We start from the raw sequence: 22767 nt of genomic DNA, 5'->3' as shown, positions 1-22767 counted from the left end.
AGATGCTAGAGCCGTTGGCCTCAGTTTGAGTCCTGGCTTTGCCATTTGCTCAGGTAATTGATGGTACCTGTCATGGATTGAATTGTGTCCCCCCAAAAATATATGTCAACTTTGCTGGGCCATAATTCCCAGTATTGTGTGATAGTCCACCATTTTGCCATCTGATGTGATTTTCATATGTGTTGTAAATCCTTCCTCTATAATGTTAGTGAGGCAGGGTTAGAGGCAGTTGTGTTGATAAGACAGGACTCAATCTACAAGATTAGGTTGTATCTTAAGTTAACCACTTTTGAGATATAAAAGAAGTGCGCAGAGAGACATGGGGACCTCATACCACCAAGAAAATAGTACCACCAAGAAAGTAGTGCCAGAAGCAGAGCACATCCTTTGGACCCGCGGTCCTTGAGCTGAGAAGCTCCTAGACCAGGGGGAGATTGATAACAAGGACTTTCCCCCAGAGCCAACAGAGAGAGAAAGCCTTCCTGCTGGAGCTGATGCCCTGAATTTGGACTTCTAGCCTACTAGACTGTGAGAGAATAAATTTCTCTTTGCTAAAACCATTCACTTGTGATATTTCTGTTTTAGCAGCACTAGATAGCTAAGACAGTCCCATTCTGTCTCTCAATTTCCTCATCTATAACACGGAGATAATAATAGTACTACCTTGCAGAGAGGAGCCCTGATGGTGCAATGGTTAAGTGCTTGGCTGCTAACTGAAAGGTATTTGGTTCAAACCCAGCAGCCGCTTCGTGGGTGAAAGATGTGGCAGTCTGCTTCGTAAAGATTACAGCCTTGGAAATCCTATGGGGCTGTTCTACTCTGTCCTATAGGGCTGCTGTGAGTCAGAATAGACATGATGGCAATGGGTGCCTTGTAAAGTTGTTTGGAGGAGCTAGAGCTGTGCTAGAATGTAGTTTGTAAGAACTGTGTCAGTGGCAGTCATATTTATTGGGGATCTCCTTTTTTTGTATAATTTGGATCCAGTTCCTCATTCAGCCTCATTTTCTCCTACTGCCTTTTTCACTCTTTCCGTTTGAGCCACACAGGCCTCTATAGCCACCTCAGCGTCTTTGCCCTTCTGTTTCGTCCTCCAGAGACCTTCCTTCCAGTGTACTCATGACTTGTCCCCTTGTCTCATTATTACGGATTTTTGTCAGTCATGAGACAGAAGCAGTCTAAGATAGGCAATGGTGTTTCCTATCTTTTGTAGACACCTAAGCCCACCAATATTAGGTGTCTCAGAGGGAGGGGGCATTGGAGGAGCAGTGAGGTGGGAGGAGAGATTCCTTAACACTGGGAGGGGGAGGGGTCAATAGGTTCGAGAGCAGTGGGGACTGCAGCCTGCTCTCTGGGAGTGGTCCTGGGAGGTGGCAAGACCTCAAGAGAATGCTGCTGGGGCTCCCAGGGGAACCAGTTGGCTGCTTGAGGTCTACCAAGGATCCTTATGTCCCAAGCATAACTTATAAGCCACAGACCCACTAGAATTGAAGGCACCATGAAGACTGGTACTTGAGTGGGCTGATGTTTAGGGAGACCCTCCTAATGCCAAATATGACATGAAACTCTAGTTCCTTTCCATAACTGTGAGTAATTGAAGCCATACTTCCTGCCAGCTCACAGGGATAGGGCTCAGAGCCAGAAGGACATTGATTTGAACAAAATATAGAAAGTTTAAAATAGAAAGTGATATTTCTTTCCTTCCTGAGTTTGGACTTAAGGATTATGTATAAAATAAATCTTCATTCCCAAGTTCATTCCTGTCTGTTGTAACTTGAGAGAATCTAGTTACTGGAAATCATGTGAAAGGCATGTGAAAGGCGGACAATGAATAAGGAAAACTGAAGAAGAATTGATGCCTTTGAATTATGGTGTTGGCGAAGAATATTGAGTATGCCGTGGACTGCCAGAAGAATGAACAAGCCTGTCTTGGAAGCAGTACAGCTAGAATACTCCTCGGAAGTGAGGATGGTAAGACTTCGTCTCACTTACTTTGGACATGTTATCAGGAGGGACCAGTCCCTGGAGAAGGACATCATGTTTGGTAAAGTAGAGGGTCAGTGAAAAAGAGGGAGACCCTCAATGAGATGGATTGATACAGTGGCTGCAACAGTGGTCCCAGACATAGCAACAACTGTGATGGTGGCGTAGGACCTGGCGGCGTTTCCTTCTGTTGTACATGGGGTTGCTATGAGTCGGAACTGACTGGATGGTACCTAACGACGACAGTTACTGGCAAAATTGCTTTTTAGACACCTTTCAAATGTACTCATTCCTGTGTCTTTTCTCTTTTACCCATCCCATACCCACAACTCTTCAGAAGTAAGTTCCCTTCTCCAACCACAATTTTTTTTTTATCTGAGAACATATTTTAAAAATTATGGTAAATATATAGGTAACAAATCATTTCAACACACTTCATGTGTATGACTCAGTGACATTAATTATGTTAGTTATGTTTCTTAGGTTGTTTAGGAAACCCTGGTGGTGTAGTGGTTAAGAGGTATGGCTGCTAACCAAAAGGTCAACAGTTCAAATCCCCCAGGCACTCCTTGGAAACTCTATGGGGCAGTTCTACTCTGTCCTATGGGGTAGCGTTAAGTCAGAATCAACTCAACTACAGTGGGTTATGGGTTTATGTTGTTCAGCCATCGCCATCATCTGATTCCAAGATTTCCTACAGCCCTTAAAAGAACCTCAGTGTCGTAGAAGCAATGAGTTCCCCTTTCACTTCCCACCTTTCCCTGGTAACCACTATGAGACCGCAGTTTGGAATTGCTCCGCTGCCTGGGACAAGGCTTGGTTAGTGTAGCATTTGGTCACGTTTTCTTATAAGGTGGTAATTATTACTGCTGATCAACACATATTGCTGGTTCTTCCCCTCCTCCCCATTGGGCATGTGGTTGAAATACTCTTTCTGGCCACTCATGGTTGGTGTGGCCTGCTAAGTAATTCTGACCAATGCACTGGGAGAGGAAGTGATGTATGCTACTCCTGGATGGAGTGTTCATTTGCTGGCCCAGGATCCTCCACAGATCTTTCCCCCTCACTGGCTGCCAGTGGTTGAGATTGGAGTGCTCGGTCAGCCTGCCCTGAGTTGATTAACATTGGCAGTGCCTTCCCTACCTAACTGTGGGATGGACCTTGAGCAAGAAATAACTCTTTGCTGTTTAAAGTGTCTGAGATTTTGTAATTTTTGTTACCACAGCCTTAACTAGCCTGTTGTGACTGATACCCACACCAAACTGCCTATGAAACACACTGTTGCCAAACTGTTGAAACCAAAAGAAACTTGCAAAACATTGGAACTGGCATGCTTTTACAGACAAAATATTTCGCCTTGGCAGACATGCCCAGAAGGAAGTGGAAGTTCTATATTCAGAGCATGAGACAACTACTGTTTTGAAGAATTCAGACAGATAAACATGTTCAAAAACATGTTACAAATGTTCCACTAATTGCCTGGTTGGAAACATTAACACGGTATAAAAGTTGACAGCATTTCCTTTTGTGGAGTTTAAATGCACACACTGGCACAAGCACACACACGTACACACACACACACGCATGCACAGACACCTAAGAGTTGTATGGTTGCAGGAAACAGAGAGCAGTTGATAAAGTTCGGAGAAGTTAGGTGACTTGCTCAAGATCGAATTTGCCATAATGGAGGCAAGACAAGGACCCCGGTCATTGTGCTCATATTGCTTCTGTCTCAGGCTGGGTTCTCTAGAGAAGCGGAATGATTAAAGCGTATATACATACTGTCTTAGTCATCTAGAGCTGCCAGAACAGAAATACCACAAGGGGATGGCTTTAACAAAAAGAAATTTATTCTCTGACAATCTAGTAGGTTACAAGTCCAAATTCAGGGCATCGGCTCCAGAGCAAGGCTTTCTGTCTCTGTCAGCTCTGGAGGAAGGTCCTTGTCACCCATCTTCCCTTGGTCTGGGAGCATCTCAGTGCAGGAACCTCACTCAGGTCCAAAGGATGTGCTGTCCTCCCAGCACCGCTTTCTTGGTGGTATTGCGTCCCCGTGTCTCTCTGCTCATATTTCTCTTTTATATCCCAAAAGAGATTAGTTTAAAACACCATCTAATCTTGATCTCATCAATGTAACCGCTCGTGATCCATCTTATTACATCATAGTGATAGAATTTACAATACATAGGGAAATCATGTCGGATGATGAAATGGTAGACACTCATGCAATCATAAAAGGGAATCACGTGACCTAGCCAAGTTGACAGATATTTTGGAGAGAAACAATTCAACCCGTGACATGTACATATATAAATAGAGAGATTTATATCAAGGAAATGGCTTGCACAGTTGTGGAGGCTGGAACGTTCCAAGCCTGTGGATCAGGATAGAAGCTTCTCCTGATTCATGTAGCCACAGGGGCAGATGGAAGAGCAGGGCCCTTGCCCACAGGCTGTGAAGATCGACGAATCTCAAGATCGGCAGGCAAGACCACAGGTAGGTTGCTTACTAAAGTCCCAAGAATCGGAGGTCAGACAAACAGGAGCCAGCTGCGGGATCCAGAATGAGCAAAAGCCTCTGAGCCTTGCCAGAACGTCCACTTGTATTCAATGCAGGCCACACATACCCAAGGAAACTCTCTTTCAGCTGATTGGCTACTCACAGCAGATCCCATCATGGGAGTGGTCACCTATCAGATCTCAACAGGGAAGTGATCACAACATTATACGACTGCCAAAACACTGAGAATCCTGGCCCAGCCTTATTAACTTGATCCTCACATGGATTTATAAAATCATGAAGAAAGTCCTAAGGTTCTCACCCATCATCACAGATGATAGTATCTTTACAGATTTTTGCATATCAATTCTTTGCTGAATTTTCATTATTTTACCGTTGTCTGCTTTATCCCTTCACCCCCCTTGTTTATATATTTTGCCCTCCTTGGCAATTTTTCTCCTGATTATATGCTTTCTGGCTCTTGTATTTCTATTATCAAGTTTCAGAACTTCTGTAAAGGAGTCACTGAGTTGGAAGGGAAGTTTGGGCTAGTGGGATTAGTGGGCTAGTGGGAATAAGAAAATGTCAATTATCCATCATCAAGGGATGGGGGAGTAGCTGATGGAAATTATGGGGAAACCAAATTACTCCTCCCTTCAAAACCATCCCCTGACATCATCACTTTTATCATCCCAAAGCTTCTTTATTATAAAGCTGTGATGCCCCAGCTTTCATCTATCTCTTCCTTTGAGCAAGACTCTCATAAGCTTTACTGAAATTGATGCAGTCGATGAAGAGAATAACGGATTTGGTATCTGATCAACTTATTGTGAGACCTTGGCAAGTTGCTTAACTCTTTGGAAGGGGGAAAATGATATGACTCCATTGAGTTACTATGAAGTACAAGATCACACCTGGGAATACCTCGCATGTGGTGAGGGACCAAGAAACACTTATTTCCATTCCTTTCCTTCATGGGGAAGCAGAGGCTGGTGGTTATGTGTGCAATCTCTGGATCATACAAAGCCTGGGTTCAAATCCTAAATCCTGCCTCTTACCCTGTGTGGGTAAGCTTGAGACAAATTTATTTCTCTGTCTCTGTCTTTTGTAGCTACCAAAGAAGATAAAATGGGACGCAATGAATGGTGAGGATGAAATGAGATATTGAGCATACAGCACTCAATATGTTGTAAGTATTCAAGAAATGTAGTTTTCATCAGCATCGTTATCATATATAGGTTTCTGTCTTCAAATCCAATCTTGTGTCCCCAGTACTTGCTCTAGGGCCTTGGTATTTGGGAATCCAGAACGTTATGGGAATTAGAAGGTAATGTGGTGCTTTTACCATATGGCCTACAACCCCTGCCCCAAGTGGGGTCTGTGGTAGCACTTCACAGTCTGTTTCTTTCTGCAGTGAAATATATGGACGTTCATGTTAAGTGGAACGTGGGATAAAAAACGTGTGTAAATAGCTGCATGTCAGCTCAGGTCAAGTTTTGCTGCCAACTGAGTTAAAGCCAAGCTTAACAACAACAAAAAAAATGTGATTTCCAGAGCTTTTTGGAATTCAGAGACCTTGTGTAATCATTCAAATCTCTCCTGTTCTGTGCTTTTAGGAGATTTCTATGACATGTTTCTACTTTAAGCTGTGTTTCTCTTATGCATCTGTGTTTTTAGTGAACACTTCAAGGCTTTCTGTGAACTCTCTTTTCCTCTCCTTCTTTGCTTCCTGTGTTTTGCTTCTCCCTCTCATCTCTGTCTCTATTCTTTTTTTAAAATTAATTAATTTTTTGTGTTTTAAGTGAAAGTTTACAGATCGAGTCAGTTTCTCGTACAAAAAGTTATACACGCCTGGCCATGTACTCCTAGCTGCTCTCCCCCTAAAGAGACAGCACATTCCTACTCTCCATCCTGTATTCCCTGTGTCCGTTCAGCCAGTTCCTGTCCCCTTCTGCCTTCTCATCTCGCATCCAGACGGGAGCTGCCCACATAGTCTCATGTGTCTGCTTGAGCCAAGAAGCTCACTCCTCGCCGGTGTCATTATCTATCTTATTGTCCAGTCCAATCCCTGTCTGAAGAGTTGGCTTCAGGAATGGTTCCAGCCTTGGGCTAACAGAGAGTCCATGGGCCATGACCTCCAGGGTCCCTCTAGTCTCAGTCAGACCATTAAGCCTGGTCTTTTTACAAGAACTTGAGGTCTGCATCCCACTGTTCTCCTTCTCCATCAGTTTGTCTCTATTCTTTAGCCCCCTCTTGGGTTTCTCCTTCTCTTTCTGGGGCTCACACAACCGGCATAAGGCTCCTTTTCATTTTCTTTTGTTTTTCCCTCTGTTACATTTTCTGTGGGTCCCAGTTCCCCCTTTTCTTTCCCCCTCCATGGATTTCAGGCCAATATCCCTTCAAGCGAGGGACCCCTGCCTCGGTTCCTATGTCAGCTTCATCGCCTGTCTGCTTTTTTCTTGTTCTGATTCTTGTTCATTGCTTGTTCATGGCTCTTGTCACCCACTCCAACGATCGTACCATCATCTTTCTCCTTTAATTCCTTCTTCTCTCTTCCAGTTATCCTTTTTTATCCCCTCTGTCTTTTACAATGCCCATAATGTCATTATGCTAATGTATTGGGCTCTAACTCTGTACTAAGCACTTTACATGGATAGCTCAATTTACTTATTACAGTACACTTTGAAGTAGGGGCCCTCTTAATCCTCATATTTCAGATGAGGGATAAAGTGACTTGCTCAAGATTGAGAGAGAAGAGAAGACACAGCAGAAATTGAATTCAAACCCTGTTGCATTTAGTCTTCGCATCCAATCCTAGTTACATCAAACTAATTCTGAAACTCAAGATTTCAATCACTATGCCTGTACGTCCTACATTGCTATGGATATTACCAACCCAGTTATTTCATTTATCATTTCCTTCTGGTTCTTAAATCTAGCTCATCTCTTCCTGCTTGCTTTGTAGCATGTCATTTTCTTGGGCTTTTTGTCCAGGAGCCCTTTTCTTGTGCCTGAATTCTTGGTTTAATCTTTTCCCAATGGCACATTTACATTATTTCATAAACCTCATCTACTTATGGTGGACTATAGGGACACTCCTAATTTCAAATATTCTTGTTTCCATACACCACCCAAGTGTCCTGGGAATAGATACTGGGCCATAGAAATAACATCTGCTTGCTCCATTACCATAGAGTTGCCTTAGAAAGCACCATTCTAAGTCATGTTTTGGCAAAATGACTTCAAGTCACAGACTCTCCTGGTATCCGTGTACAATTGAACCCGTGGTTGTTTTATTAATCAGGCTAGGCTTTGGTATGCTGTGGTAAAATGTTGTTGTTAGGTGCCTTTGAGTCAGTTCCAACTCATAGCAATCCTGTGTACAACAGAATGAAACACCGCCCAGTCCTATGCCATCCTCACAATCATTGCTATGCTTGAGCCCACTGTAGCAGCCACTGTGTCAATCCGTCTTGTTGAGGGTCTTTCTCTCTTTTACTGAATCCTCACTTTACCAAGCCTGATGTCTTTCTCCAGGGACTGGTCCCTTCTGACAACATGTCCAAAGTATGTGAGAAGAAGCCTTGCCATTCTCACTCCTAAGGAGAATCCTGGCTGTACGTCTTCAGTACAGTAAAATAAAACCCCGCATTTCTGAGTTAATGCGACAAGTACATATTTTGTTTTCACATTAAAGTCTGGCTTTTCTCCTTGAACAATGACTCAGAGATATGGGATGCTTACAACTCCACCATCTAAACTGCGTTACGTCTGTCAACTTGGATGGAAGACAGAGCGTGGCATATTCAAGACCTGTTAGGCAGAAGGAGTGGTCATTCTCGTCTCATTTCTCAGATGAGGACACACATTCATTGAGGCAACTAGCCCAAGATCTTCCGAGCTAATAAGGGGCAGGTGCAGGAATAAAGTTACTCTTCTTTCCACTCTATTTTTTGTTAACTCGAGATATTTGTCTATGTTAATGCTTCCTCACTTGATTTGTCTATTTACAGCGTGTTATTGGCATTTCCTTTTTTTCCTGATAGTTCCAGCAAAAGTTGCAGGGAAAGCTCCCATTGGTTGGGTCTGGGCCACGAGCCTATCCTCAGACCAATCACTCTGTCCAGGACAATACAGTGTTCTGAATGGCCAGGACTGTGTCATGTGTCTACCTCTAGAGTGGAGGGAATGGAATGGGGGCATGTTTACTCCTGATGTATGCAATGGGGACAGGGAGGGTTGTCCCCCAAATAAATGCCGGGTGCTGTTACTAAAAGAGAAGGCAGTAGATGTGAGGCAAGCAAATCAAGATGAGGTCTACTAAGTTGAATAACAGAATGAAGAAGTAAGATATAACTAGTGGGTCAGAATGAGGGGGAAGGGAGAGCCATTGCTTAGGGGGCACTGAGTTCCTGTTGATGATGGTGAAATAATTTGGAAAAAGATAGTGGTAATGATTACACAACAGGATGAACGTAATCAATGTCACTGAATTATATATGTAAAAATTGCTGAATTGGCAAATGTTTTGTTACGTATTTCTTACCGCAATGAAAAGAAGATATATTTAGTGATTAGGGAAATAATGTAAGGAGTAAATTAGTGAACAAATGATACTTCTTTGGTGGAGGGTGAGGGAATGCCCTCCAACGGGGAAAAGTGAATGAAAGACAAGTTGATTAAAGATTGATTTTGCCCATTTCATAGTTTTGCGGTAGGGTTCATCTTGCTTACAGGGAATCTTCAAGGACTCAGAAACTTCCGAGCACAGCAATGATCATACTCCCCCTGTCCACTTCTGACTTCTCTCAATCTCATTGGAGTGGGAGCAGCTTCAGATTGTTGGTCCTCTTACCTTCTCAATGGCCACTCTATGGAGAGAAGGTGGTCCCTTTCTGCCCATCCCCAAGGCTGACCCCTCTCCTTCCATTTCTGGAACCTCGCCCTCCTCCTTCCAGAAAGCTTTCCCATCAGCCTGGCTGAAAAACAGCCAAGAGGCCCATCAGTGTTCACTTCTGTGGGCAAAGTGACTTCCGTAGTGCCAGGCCTGAAGTCCGTTTATCTTTCCCTGAGTCAACGAGATTTTGTCTGTAGGCCTTTCTGCTATGTTCCTCCAGAGAGAGGTAAACTGCCTTTAAGTAATTGCTGAAGAAGGCATAAACCAGGGAAATTTGATTTGAGCATGCAATTTGAATTGGGAGATGCTCATATAAATACGTAAAGCAGCTGAATGCGGCAGGTTTGTGCTTTATAGGTTTTTTTTTTTTTAATATCAGGGTCTTCAGAATAGAAGTTCTGCTGCAGCAGCTTAAACCATCCCTGGCTTTGCACTCTGGTCTTGTCCTCGTCTGACATCATTAATGCCAATCTGGAGCTTGGTGAGTTGAAGTTACCTAATTCTGTAACTTCGGGAAAGGAGAATAATGTGCTCAAACCCCAAAACAATACTGTATTCTAGGACGGTGACACAGTCTTAAAAAAAAGGAGAGAGAGAGAGAGGGAGATTTTTGCACTTGGGAAGGAGTTTGGAATCACTTATACAACTTTACCAATGACTGGAAATCCTGGTGGCATAGTGGTTAAGTACTAAGGCTGCCAACCAAGAGGTCAGCAGTTCGAATCCACCAGGCGCTCCTTGGAAACTCTGTGGGGCAGCTCTCCTCTGTCCTACAGGGTCGGTATGAGTTGGAATCGACTCGACGGCAGTGCGTTTGGTTTGATTTTTTCACCAGTGACTGAATTAGGAACCAGAGAAGATAAGTCACTTGCTGAGGCCATTGAGACATTGAAAGTGATATAGTTAGGTTTTGCTACAGCGAAACCAAAAAAACCAAACCCGTTGCCATCACGACGATTCAAACTCATAGCGACCCTATCAGACAGAGTAGAGCTGCCCCATAGGGTTTCTAAGGCTGCAATCTTCACAGAAGCAGACCGCCACACCTTTCTCCTGCGGAGCTGCTGGTGGGTTTGCACCACCGACCTTTCGGTTGGCAGCCATGTGTGTAGCCACTGTGCCACCAGGGCTCCTTTTGATACAGCAACGAACCAGAAAAAAACAAAAAATCCCGTTGCCTTCAAGTTGATTCTGACTCATGGTGACCACACGTGTGTCGGAACAGAATCGCGCTCCTCAGGGTTTTCCTGACTGCAGTCTTAACAGAGACAGACTACCAGGGCTTTCTTCCACCCTGCTGCTGGCTGGGTTTGAACCGCCAATCTTTATGTTAGTCGTCGAGCACAAACTGTGCCACCTAGGGACCTGCTGCAGCGACAGTCCCCAAATCCCTGAGGTGTAAATTCCTAGCTTCTGTTACCTTAGAACTACAGGTCACCCGTAGCTTTCCTGGGTAGTCTGGACTCACTCCACGTGTCTTCTCAAGGAGCAGGTGCTCTCTGGGGCATGCTGTCTATGCTGACTTCAGGGTGGGTGACAGAAACTCAAGAGGGGCAGAACAAGACAAGAGTGTGTCTAAAGCTGCTGCCTGGATACAGTGTATGTCATATCTACTTACATTCCATTGGTCAAAGCAGGTTCCGGGCTGCTAAGCCCAATGACAAAAGAGCAGGGATGTGTACTCCTCCTAGTGGGAAACACGGCAGGAGTGGGCAGTGTACCAATAATCGTGAACAAGTAATAGAACCCACCACAGGAAGGTGGAGTAATCCTTCCAGTGATGGAAGTCCAGGAGAAACGTGAAAACTGAGAACATCTCTGAAGTTCCCTGAGTCTGCTTATTCCTTCGATGATGTTATCTATTTTGATTAATGGCCAAATTTACTCCGTGATACAAGCTTAACATCTGGATGTTACCCAGATTTCTCCCTCATCTCTACCTGCCACATCCAGTGAACACCTCAGTTCTTATCATTGCTATCTCCCAAACATCCCTTGAAAATCCAGCCTTTCTTTCTGTCCCTCCAGGCTCTTTCCCTCCATCCATGCTCTGCACTGTGGCCAAACCAACCCTCTTCACATCATACGTCGGTCACCCTCTTGCCCAAAACCCTTCCACAGGTTTAAGGATAAAATATTATGCTTCTTCATATGCCATTCAAAGCTTTTCCAGCTTCTGTTCATCTGTCTAGATCCAGTTCCTGCTACTCCCCCACCTGCACCCAGCTCTGGGTTTCATATTGAGTTTTCTAAGACTGATCAGCCAGTTTGCAGTTTAGTCAGGTAATGGGGTAGCGGGATGGAGGACATGCTCACATCGCCACTGGGAGTTGCTAGGTAGGGAATAGCCAAGTACCAGTTGATTAGAGGTCCCATGGGAGGAGAGAAAGCAAGCCTCAATCAGAGATGCTCTGGCTGGAGAGGGGTGAAGTGAGACCCAAATCTTCTGTGAGGGCTCAGCAGCGTAGTGGACTCCTCACCTTTCACCATCAGGAGGCCAGGTGATGTTACTCATCATCTCCTGCTACTTAAGCCCCTCTGAGAGAAGCTAGGACTCTGTTATGTTTTAACTATGAATGACCTACTCCCAGATATTGGAGAGGGAACTCCTTTTTTTTTTTAATTAATTTTTTAAATTGTGTTTTAAGTGAAAGTTCACAGTTCAAGTCAGTCTCTCATACAAAAACTTATACACACCTTGCTGTGTACTCCTAGCTGCATTCCCCCTAATGAGATAGCATACTCGTCCTCTCCATCCTGTATTCCCTGTGGTGTCCATTCATCCACCTCCTGTCCCTCTCTACCTTCTCATCGCGCCTCCAGACAGGAGCTGCCCACGTAGTCTCATGTGTCTACTTAGGCCAAGAAGCTCACTCCTCACCAGTATCATTTCCTGTCTTGTAGTCCAGTCTGAAGAGTTGGCTTTGGGAATGATTCCAGCCTTGGGCTAACAGAGGGTCCGGAGACCATGCCCTCTGGGGTCCCTCCAGTCTCAGTCAGACCATTAAGTCTTTTTTTTTTTTTTAATGAGAATTTGAGGTCTGCATCCCACTGTTCTCTGCAGAGCTGACTCTTGTTTTGATTGTGATTGGGGATTATCCTGGCCATCTTTCCATGTCATCACCTCCATGTCAACAATGAGCTGTTGACAGTGCTTGGAATTACCTGGAAGTTCCACACTCTCTTACAGTGACTCCATGCCTTTGTGCACGTTGTTCAGTTGTTCTGTGTGGCCTTAATGCATTTTACCCTCCAATCCATCAATCCTCTACTCTCACCTTGCTCCTGCTTTCTACCCTTGTTAATCTAGAGAATTCCTATTTAACCCTTAGAACTTAGCTCACATTACATCTTCATTGAACTCTCCATCCACCCCAGAGGATTATTTACACCCTCTCTGGAGTTCTTATAGATACAAAAATAGATAGAGAGAGAGAATAGATAGTAGATAGATGCATGGATGCACGGATGGATAGATGCCTTGATGGATGAATGGATGAATGGATAGGTAGATCAATCATTCGGTTGATTGGTGGATTGACAGATTGATTGATAGATGATAGACAGACAGATAGATAGATAGATAGATAGATAGATAGATAGATAGATAGATAGATAGATAGATAAACTGCCATTGAGTCAATTCTGAACTGATGGTGACCCTATGTACAGCAAACAAACCATTGCCTAGTCCTTTGTCATCTTCATGATCACTGGCATATTTGGATGTATTGTTGAAGCTATTGTAACAATCAATCTCACCACAGGTCTCCCGTGCCCTCCCTGACCCTCTGCTTCATCAACATGATGTCTTCCTCCAGCAATTGATCCCTCTTGTCCATTTAGTTCATTAATATTTGTTGATAATTTGCTGTGTGCCAGGCACTGTGGAAGGCACTAGGAGTACATCTCTGAACAAGAGGGACACAGCCCCTGCTGTCCTGGTGCTCATAGTGGGGAGTATGACAGCAAATGAACCAGCCAGTGAATCCGAGATTAACAATTGGGTGAGTGCTGTGAACGAAGGAAATAATGGCATGAGCCAGAAAGTAATTGGGAGAGGCCATTGAGATAGTGAGGTCAGAAAAAAACCTCTTTGAGAAAGTAGCATTTCAACTGAGGCCTGAAAGATGATAAGGAACCAGCATGTGAATAGATGGGGAAAGAGCAAGGGTAAAGGGAAGAGGAAGTGCAAATGGTTGGAGGTAAGAAAGGGTTCCGTGGGCCTAAAGCTTAGTAAATAATGAATGTAATCTGAGTTGAAGTTATATGAGCGGGCAGGGATGGAGTCCTTGGGTGGTGCAAATGGGTATGTGCTTGACTACTAGCCAGAATGTTGGCAGTTTGAACCCACCCAGAGGTGCTTAGGGAGACAGGCCCGGAGATCTGTTTCTGAAAGGCTACGGCCTTGAAAACCTATAGAACAGGCCTTCTCTGCACACATATGGCTGCCATGGGTCAGAATCAACTCAACAGCGACTAACAAAAACAAGAATGGAGCACATAAATACACGTAGATCATATTAGGGATTTGGGGTTCCAGTCTAAAAGCAATGGGAAGACTTTGAAGAGTTTTAAGCAGAAGAATGACATGACATGATTCACAGTTTTAAAAGATCATCCTGAATGTAGTATGGATTGCAACAGGAAGTAGACATAAACATAAAAAGAAATAAGCACAATGCACTTATAAAAATACCTTATAGGGGAAGGGCACAGTTGGCAAACATTAGGTAGAGGGCATGCATTATTTGTGTAAAAATACAGTAGACATAAAACCGCTTAGGAGAGGCTCTTGTAATCTTTCAACCGTTGAGTCCAATTCAGTGACTTGATCTGGGGTAATGGCTGTAGAGAAGTGGATAGAGCCAAGAGTTGTTTTCGTGACAGAACCAACAGGACTTGTTGATACATTGGAGATAGGGTCAAACAGAAAGACAGAAACCAAGAATGACTCCATGTTTTTGGCGTGAGCATCTAGAAAGATGCAGAGGACTTTTTACCGAAATGTGGAAGACAGGGAAAGAATATGGAGTTAGATAAAACTAGAGCTCTGTTGTAAACATAATAAGTTTGAAGTGCCCATTAGAGGGCCAAGCTGTCTATCTCCCACTAGACTGTGCTGTGTCTCCAGTGTTGAGCACAGTACTTAACACATAAAAAAAAAAAAAAATAGATGCAAAAAGCATTTGTTGAATGGGAGCATCTAAATGACATGCCTAAAAGCTACAGATGACTAATGGCTTCCAGAGCAACAGACAATCCAGAATCTCTAGCAATGGCTAATTAAACCATTTCAATCGATGTCCAAAATATTGTTTGCTAGAAGCCCCCCTTCACCCTCCCCCCTTTAACTGAACAGGCCCTGTCTTTTTGCTCTTGTAGTCCATCATTCTTCAAATGTAATTAGCTCTTGTGTTTTGACAGTAAACAAGACTTCAATACTTTGATAAATGGCTTGTTTCTGGGAAAGGAGTTTTTGTGAATACAAACCCAGTCTTCTTCTCTTTCCTACCCACCTCTTCCTCTTTGTCTGCCTTTGTGCAGCCCTAGGGAGATACCAAGAGCCCTGGTGGTGCAATGATTAAAGTGATCAGCTGCTAACGGAAAGGCTGGCGGTTCAAACCCACCCAGTGGTTGTCTGTTCCCGTAAAGATTCCAAACCAAAACCAAATCCGTTGCCATCAAGTCGATTCTGACTCATAGCCACTGTAAAGATTACAGCCTACAAAACCCTATGGGGCAGTTCTACTCAGTCACATGGGGTTGCTATGAGCTGGAATCAACTCAACTGTGTCTAACAACAACAAGGCCACATTACCACCTCCAGGAAAGCCGTGTTTCTAAGAAAAGGATAGCAACACAAAAATAATAGTTACTATTCATTGAATTCCAGGATCCCCAGTGGTTAAGCACTCGGCTGCTAACCAAAAGGTCGGTGGTTTGAACCTACCAGCTGCTCCTCGGGAAGAAGAGGTGGCAGTCTGCTTTTTTTGTTTGTTTGTTTATTGAGCTCCTATTGCATGGGAGGCAGAGGTGCTACATGCATTACAACAATCCTGAAAAGTAATTTAAAAAAATTCTTGTGATCCAGATGAGTAAACCAAATGAAGCTCATAGTGACTTAAAAACAAACAAACAAAAAAAAACCTCGAACAAACCGTACCCATTGCCTTGGAGTTGATTCCAACACATGGTGACCCCACGTGTTATAGAGTAGAACTGCTCCATAGGGTTTTTTTTTGTTTTGTTTTGTTTCGTTTTTTTAACAATTTAAGGTATTTAATGACAGTCAATAACATTAATAATTAATTTTGAGGAACAGTGAAAAAATATAGCACAGGTGTTTTTTCCCCCTACATCTATGATCATTTCTTTTTCTTGTACGTTAGATGAAGAAGGTTTGCAGGGCAAACTAGCTTCTCATTAAACAATTTGTACACCTGTTCTCTTGTGACAGTGGTTACCAACCCCAGGACATGTCAACACTCTCCCCTTCTCGACCTTGGGTTTCCTATACCAGCTTTTCTGTCCCCTCCTGCCTTCTAGTCCTTGCCCCTGGGCTGGTGTGCCCCTTTAATCTTTTTTTTTTTTTTTTAAATAATTTTTATTGTGCTTTAAGTGAAAGTTTACAAATCAAGTCAGTCAGTCACATATAAGCTTATATACATCTCACTACATACTCCCATTTACTCTCCCCCTGATGAGTCAGCCCGCTCCCTCCTTCCAGTCTCTCCTTTCCTGACTGTTTTGCCAGTTTCTAACCCTCTCTACCCTCCCATGTCCCCTCCAAACAGGAGATGCCAATACAGTGTCAAGTGTCCACCTGATACAAGTAGCTCACTCTTCATCAGCATCTCTCTCCAACCCATCGTCCAGTCCCTTCCATGTCTGATGAGTTGTCTTCAGGAATGGTTCCTGTCCTGGGCCAACAGAAAGTTTGGGGACCATGACCGCCAGGATTCTTCTAGTCTCAGTCAGACCATTAAGTCTGGTCTTTTTATGAGAATTTGGGGTCTGCATCCCACTGTTCTCCTGCTCCCTCAGGGGTTCTCTGTTGTGCTCCCTGTCAGGGAAGTCATCGGTTGTGGCTGGGCACCATCTAGTTCTTCTGGTCTCAGGATGATGTAAGTCTCTGGTTCATGTGGCCCTTTCTGTCTCTTGGGCTCATAGTTATCGTGTGACCTTGGTGTTCTTCATTCTCCTTTGATCCAGGTGGGTTGAGACCAATTGATGCATCTTAGATGGCCGCTTGTTAGCATTTAAGACCCCAGACGCCACAGTTCAAAGTGGGATGCAGAATGTTTTCATAATAGAATTTATTATGCCAATTGACTTAGAAGTTCCCTTTAGCCATAGTCCCCAAACCCCTGCCCTTGCTCTGCTGACCTTTGAAGCATTCATTTTATCCCGGAAACTTCTTTGCTTTTGGTCCAGTCCAGTTGAGCTGACCTTCCCCGTATTGAGTATTGTCCTTCCCTTCACCTAAAGTAGTTCTTATCTACTAACTAATCAGTAAATAACCCTCTCCCACCCTCCCTCCCTCCCCCCTCTTGTAACCACAAAAGAATGTGTTCTTCTCAGTTTATACTATTTCTCAAGATGTTATAATAATGGTCTTATATAATATTTGTCCTTTTGCATCTGACTAATTTCACTCAGCATAATGCCTTCCAGGTACCTCCATGTTATGAAATGTTTCACAGATTCGTCACTGTTCTTTATCGATGCGTAGTATTCCATTCTGTGAATATACCATAATTTATTTAACCATTCTTCTGTTGATGGGCACCTTGGTTGCTTCCAGCTTTTTGCTATTGTAAACAGTGCTGCAATAAACATGGGTGTGCATATATCTGTTCGGGTAAAGGCTCTTATTTCTCTAGGGTATGGATTTCTGTGTTGTATGGTAGTTCTATTTCTAACTTTTTAAGAAAACGCCAGATAGATTTCCAAAGTGGTTGTACCATTTTACATTCCCACCAGCAGTGCATAAGAGTTCCAATCTCTCTGCAGCCTCTCCAACATTTATTATTTTGTGTTTTTTGGATTAATGCCAGCCTTGTTGGAGTGAGATGGAATCTCATCGTAGTTTTAATTTGCATTTCTCTAATGGCTAATGATCGAGAGCGTTTTCTCATGTATCTGTTAGCTGCCTGAATATCTTCTTTAGTGAAGTGCGTGTTCATATCCTTGCCCACTTTTTGATTGGGTTGTTTGTCTTTTTGTGGTTGAGTTTTGACAGAATCATATAGATTTTAGAGATCAGACGCTGGTCGGAGATGTCATAGCTGAAAATTCTTTCCCAATCTGTAGGTGGTCTTTTTACTCTCTTGGTGAAGTCTTTAGATGAGCATAGGTGTTTGATTTTTAGAAGCTCCCAGTTATCTGGTTTCTCTTCGTCATTTTTAGTAATGTTTAGTACTCTGTTTATGCCTTGTATTAGGGCTCCTAACGTTGTCCCTATTTTTTCTTCCATGATCTTTATCGTTTTAGTCTTTATGTATAGGTCTTTGATCCACTTGGAGTTAGTTTTTGTGCATGGTGTGAGGTATGGGTCCTGTTTCATTTTTTTCCAATGGATATCCAGTTATGCCAGCACCATTTGTTAAAAAGACTACCTTTTCCCCAATTAACTGACACTGGGCCTTTGTCAAATATCAGCTGCCCATATGTGGATGGATTTATATCTGGGTTCTCAATTCTGTTCCATTGGTCTATGTGCCTGCTGTTGTACCAGTACCAGGCTGTTTTGACTACTGTGGCTGTATAATATGTTCTGAAATCAGGTAGAGTGAGGCCTCCCACTTTCTTCTTCTTTTTCAGTAATGCTTTACTTCTCTGGGGCCTCTTTCCCTTCCATATGAAGTTGGTGATTTCTTTCTCCATCTCATTAAAAAATGTCACTGGTATCTGGATTGGGATTACATTATATCTATAGGTTGCTTTTGGTAGAATAGACATTTTTACTATGTTAAGTCTTCCTATCTATGAGCAAGGTATGTTTTTCCACTTATGTAGGTCCCTTTTAGTTTCTTGCACTAGTACTTTGTAGTTTTCTTTGTATAGGTCTTTTACGTCCTTGGTAAGATTTATTCCTAAGTATTTTATCTTCTTGGGGGCTACTGTGAATGGTATTGATTTGGTGATTTCCTCTTCGATGTTCTTTTTGTTGATGTAGAGGAATCCAAGTGATTTTTGTATGTTCCTCTTGTAACCTGAGACTCTGCCGAACTCTTCTATTAGTTTCAGTAGTTTTCTGGAGGATTCCTTAGAGTTTTCTGTGTATAAGATCATGTCATCTGCAAATAGAGATAATTTTACTTCTTCCTTGCCAATCCGGATGCCCTTTATTTCTTTGTCTAGCCTAATTGCTCTGGCTAGGACCTCTAGCACAAAGTTGAATAAGAGCGGTGATAAAGGGCATCCTTGTCTGGTTCCCGTTCTCAAGGGAAATGCTTTCAGGCTCTCTCCATTTAGAATGATGTTGGCTGTTGACTTTGTATAGATGCCCTTCATTATGTTGAGGAATTTTCCTTCAATTCCTATTTTGCTGAGAGTTATTATCATGAATGGGTGTTGGACTTTGTCAAATGCCTTTTCTGCATCAATTGTTAAGATCGTGTGGTTCTTGTCTTTTGTTTTATTTATATGGTGGATTACATTAATGGTTTTTCTAATATTAAACCAAACTTGCATAAAAAAAAAAAAAAGTACCTGGTATAAATCCCACTTGGTCGTGGTGGATTATTTTTTTGATATGTTGTTGAATTCTATTGGCTAGAATTTTGTTGAGGATTTTTGCATCTATGTTCGTGAGGGATATAGGTGTGTAATATTCTTTTTTTGTGGTGTCTTTACCTTTTAACCTGGTTTTAGTATCAGGGATATGGTGGCTTCATAGAATGAGTTAGGTAGTATTCCATCATTTTCTATGCTTTGAAATACCTTTAGTAGTAGTGGTGTTAATTCTTCTCTGCAAGTTTGGTAGAACTCTGCAGTGAAGCCGTCTGGGCCAGGGCTTTTTTTTGTTGGGAGTTTTTTGATTACCTTTTCAATCTCTTTTTTTGTTACGGGTCTATTTAGTTGTTCTACTTCTGATTGTGTTAGTTTAGGTAGGTAGTGTTTTTCTAGGAATTCATCCATTTCTTATAGGTTTGCAAATTTGTTAGAGTACAATTTTTCGTAATAATCTGACATGGTTCTTTTAATTTCATTGGGTCTGTTGTGATATGGCCCATCCGTTTCTTATTCAGGTTATTTGTTTCCTTTCCTGCATTTCTTTTGTCAGTCTGGCCAATGGTTTATCAATTTTGTTAATTTTTTCAAAGAACCAGCTTTTGGCTTTGTTAATTCTTTCAATTGTTTTTCAGTTCTCTCTTTTTTTTTTTTTATTTCATTTAGTTCAGCTCTAATTTTTATTATTTGTGTTCTTCTGGTGCCTGATGGATTCTTTTGTTGCTCGCTTTCTATTTGTTCAAGTTGTAGGGACAGTTCTCTGATTTTGGCTCTTTCTTCTTTATATATGTGTGCATTTATCGATATAAATTGACCTCCGAGCACTGCTTTTGCTGTGTCCCAGAGGTTTTGATAGGAAGTGTTTTCATTCTCTTTGCATTCTATGAATTTCTTTATTCCCTCCTTAATGTCTTCTATAACCCAGTCTTTTTTGAGCAGGGTATTGTTCAGTTTCCAAGTACTTGATTTCTTTTCCCTGATTTTTCTCTTATTGATTTCTACTTTTATGGCCTTGTGGTCTGGGAAGATGCTTTGTAATATTTCGATGTTTTGGATTCTGCAAAGGTTTGTTGTATGACCTAATATGTGATCTATTCTAGAGAATGTTCTATGTGCACTAGGAAAAAAAGTATACTTTGCAGCTGTTGGGCGGAGTGTTCTGTATAGGTCTATGAGGTCAAGTTGGTTGATTGCAGCAATTAGGTCTTCCGTGTCTCTATTGAGCTTCTTACTGGAAGTCCTATCCTTCTCCGAAAGTGGTGTGTTGAAGTCTCCTACTATAATTGTGGAGGCGTCTATCTCACTTTTCAGTTCTGTTAAAATTTGTTTTATGTATCTTGCAGCCCTGTCATTGGGTGCATAAATATTTAATATGGTTATATCTTCCTGGTCAATTGTCACTTTAATCATTATGTAGTGTCCTTCTTTATCCTTTGTGGTGGATTTAACTTTGAAGTCTATTTTGTCAGAAATTAATATTGCTACTCCTGCTCTTTTTTGATTGTTGTTTGCTTGATATATTTTTTTCCATCCTTTGAGTTTTAGTTTGTTTGTGTCTCTAAGTCTAAGGTGTATCTCTTGTAGGCAGCATATAGACAGATCGTATTTCTTTATCCAGTCGGAGACTCTCTGTCTCTTTATTGGTGCATTTAGTCCATTTACATTCAGTGTAATTATATTTTTTTATGTGTTTAGTGCTGTCATTTTGATGTCTTTTTGTGTGTGTTGTTGACAATTTCATTTTTCCACTTGCTTTTTTGTGCTTTGACGTTTTTCTTTGTAAATTGTGTGTTCCTCATTTTCATAGTAGTCGAATTTATGTTTGCTGAGTTGTTATGTTTTTCTTGGTTTTTATTTTGAGTTATGGACTTGTTAGACCTCTTTGTGGTTACTTTAATATTTACCCCTATTTTTCTAAGTAAAAACCTAACTTGTATTGTCCTATATTGTCTTGTTTTCCTCTCCATATGGCAGTTCTATGCCTCCTGTATTTAGTCCCTCTTTTTGATTATTGTGATCTTTTACATAATGACTTCAATGATTCCCTGTTTTGAGCATTTTATTCTTTTTAAAATTTATCTTAATTTGTTTTTGTGATTTCCTTATTTGAGATGATATCAGGATGTTCTGTTCTGTGACCTTGTGTTGTGTTTTTATCTGATGTTATTGATTTTCTGACCAAGCAATTTCCTTTAGTATTTCTTGTAGCTTTGGTTTGGTTTTTGCAAATTCTCTACGCTTGTGTTTATCTGTAAGTGTTTTAATTTCGCCTTCATATTTGAGAGAGAGTTTTGCTGGATAAATGATCCTTGGCTGGCAGTTTTTCTCTTTCAGTGCTCTATATATGTCATCCCATTGCCTTTTTGACTGCATGGTTTCTGCTGAGTAGTCTGAACTTATTCTTATTGATTCTCCTTTGTAGGAGACCTTTCTTTTATCCCTGGCTGCTTTTAAAATTTTCTCTTTATCTTTGGTTTTGGCAAGTTTGATGATAATATGTCTTAGTGATTTTCTTTTTGGATCAATCTTATATGGGGTTCAGTGAACATCTTGGATAGATATCCTTCCGTCTTTCATGATGTCAGGAAGTTTTCTGCCAACAGATCTTCAACTATTCTCTCTGTATTTTCTGTTATCCCTCCTTGTTCTGGAACTCCAATCACACCTAAGTTATTCTTCTTGATAGAGTCCCACATGATTCTTAGGGTTTCTTCATTTTTTTAAATTCTTTTATCTGATTTTTCTTCAACTATATTGGTGTCAATTGCCTTATCCTCCAGCTCCCCCACTCTGCATTCCAATTGCTTGATTCTGCTCCTCTGACTTCCTATTGAGTTGTCTAATTCTGTAATTTTACTGTTAACCTTTTGGATTTCTGAATGCTGTCTCTCTATGGATTCTTGCAGCTTATTAATTTTTCCACTATGTTCTTGAATAATCTTTTTGATTTCATCAACTGCTTTATCAGTGTGTTCCTTGGCTTTTTCTGTAGATTGCCTTATTTCATTTTTGAGGTCCTCCCTGATGTCTTGAAGCATTCTGTAAATTAGTTTTTTATATTCTGCATCTGGCAATTCCAGGATTGTATCTTCATTCGGGAAAGATTTTGATTCTTTAATTTGGGGAGTTGTAGAAGCAATCGTGCTCTGCTTCTTTATGTGGTTTGATATCAACTGCTGTCTCCGAGCCATCTATAAGATATTGTAATGATTTATTTTATATTTGCTCACTGAGTCTTATCTTGTTTTGTTTTCTTTCAATATACGTAGATGGGCTACTAGATTGTGCTGGCTTGATTGTTGTAGCCTTTGAATCACTTATGTCCTCTTACCAGCTGGTTTGGGCCGTTACCAGAAATATAAGCCTAAGAGTCCATTCACTGTTCTTGAGTAGAATCTGATTTTGGGTCACCAAGTGTGTGGGGTAGACTGTCACCTATTTGCTTAGAGGAGTAGTGGTGATAGTTGTGTGCACCAGACTCTAGTAGCAGCAGGGGGTCATATTCCAGGGAGGCAGGATGCTGACAGGCTTCCCCCAAGTGCCAGTGAGGTAGATGTGTCTCTATTCCTAAAGCACTTTGGTGGGTGGGCTCTGTAGCTGTACCTTAGGCACCCAATGCATGTACCTCTACAGATTGGTGGATGTCACTATCC

The sequence above is a fragment of the Loxodonta africana genome, chromosome 12 (assembly GCF_030014295.1).
Source record: "Loxodonta africana isolate mLoxAfr1 chromosome 12, mLoxAfr1.hap2, whole genome shotgun sequence".
In the NCBI taxonomy this organism is placed as follows: Eukaryota; Metazoa; Chordata; class Mammalia; order Proboscidea; family Elephantidae; genus Loxodonta; species Loxodonta africana.
The sequence above is the reverse complement of the archived record's forward strand: the minus strand, read 5'-3'. Positions refer to the sequence as shown.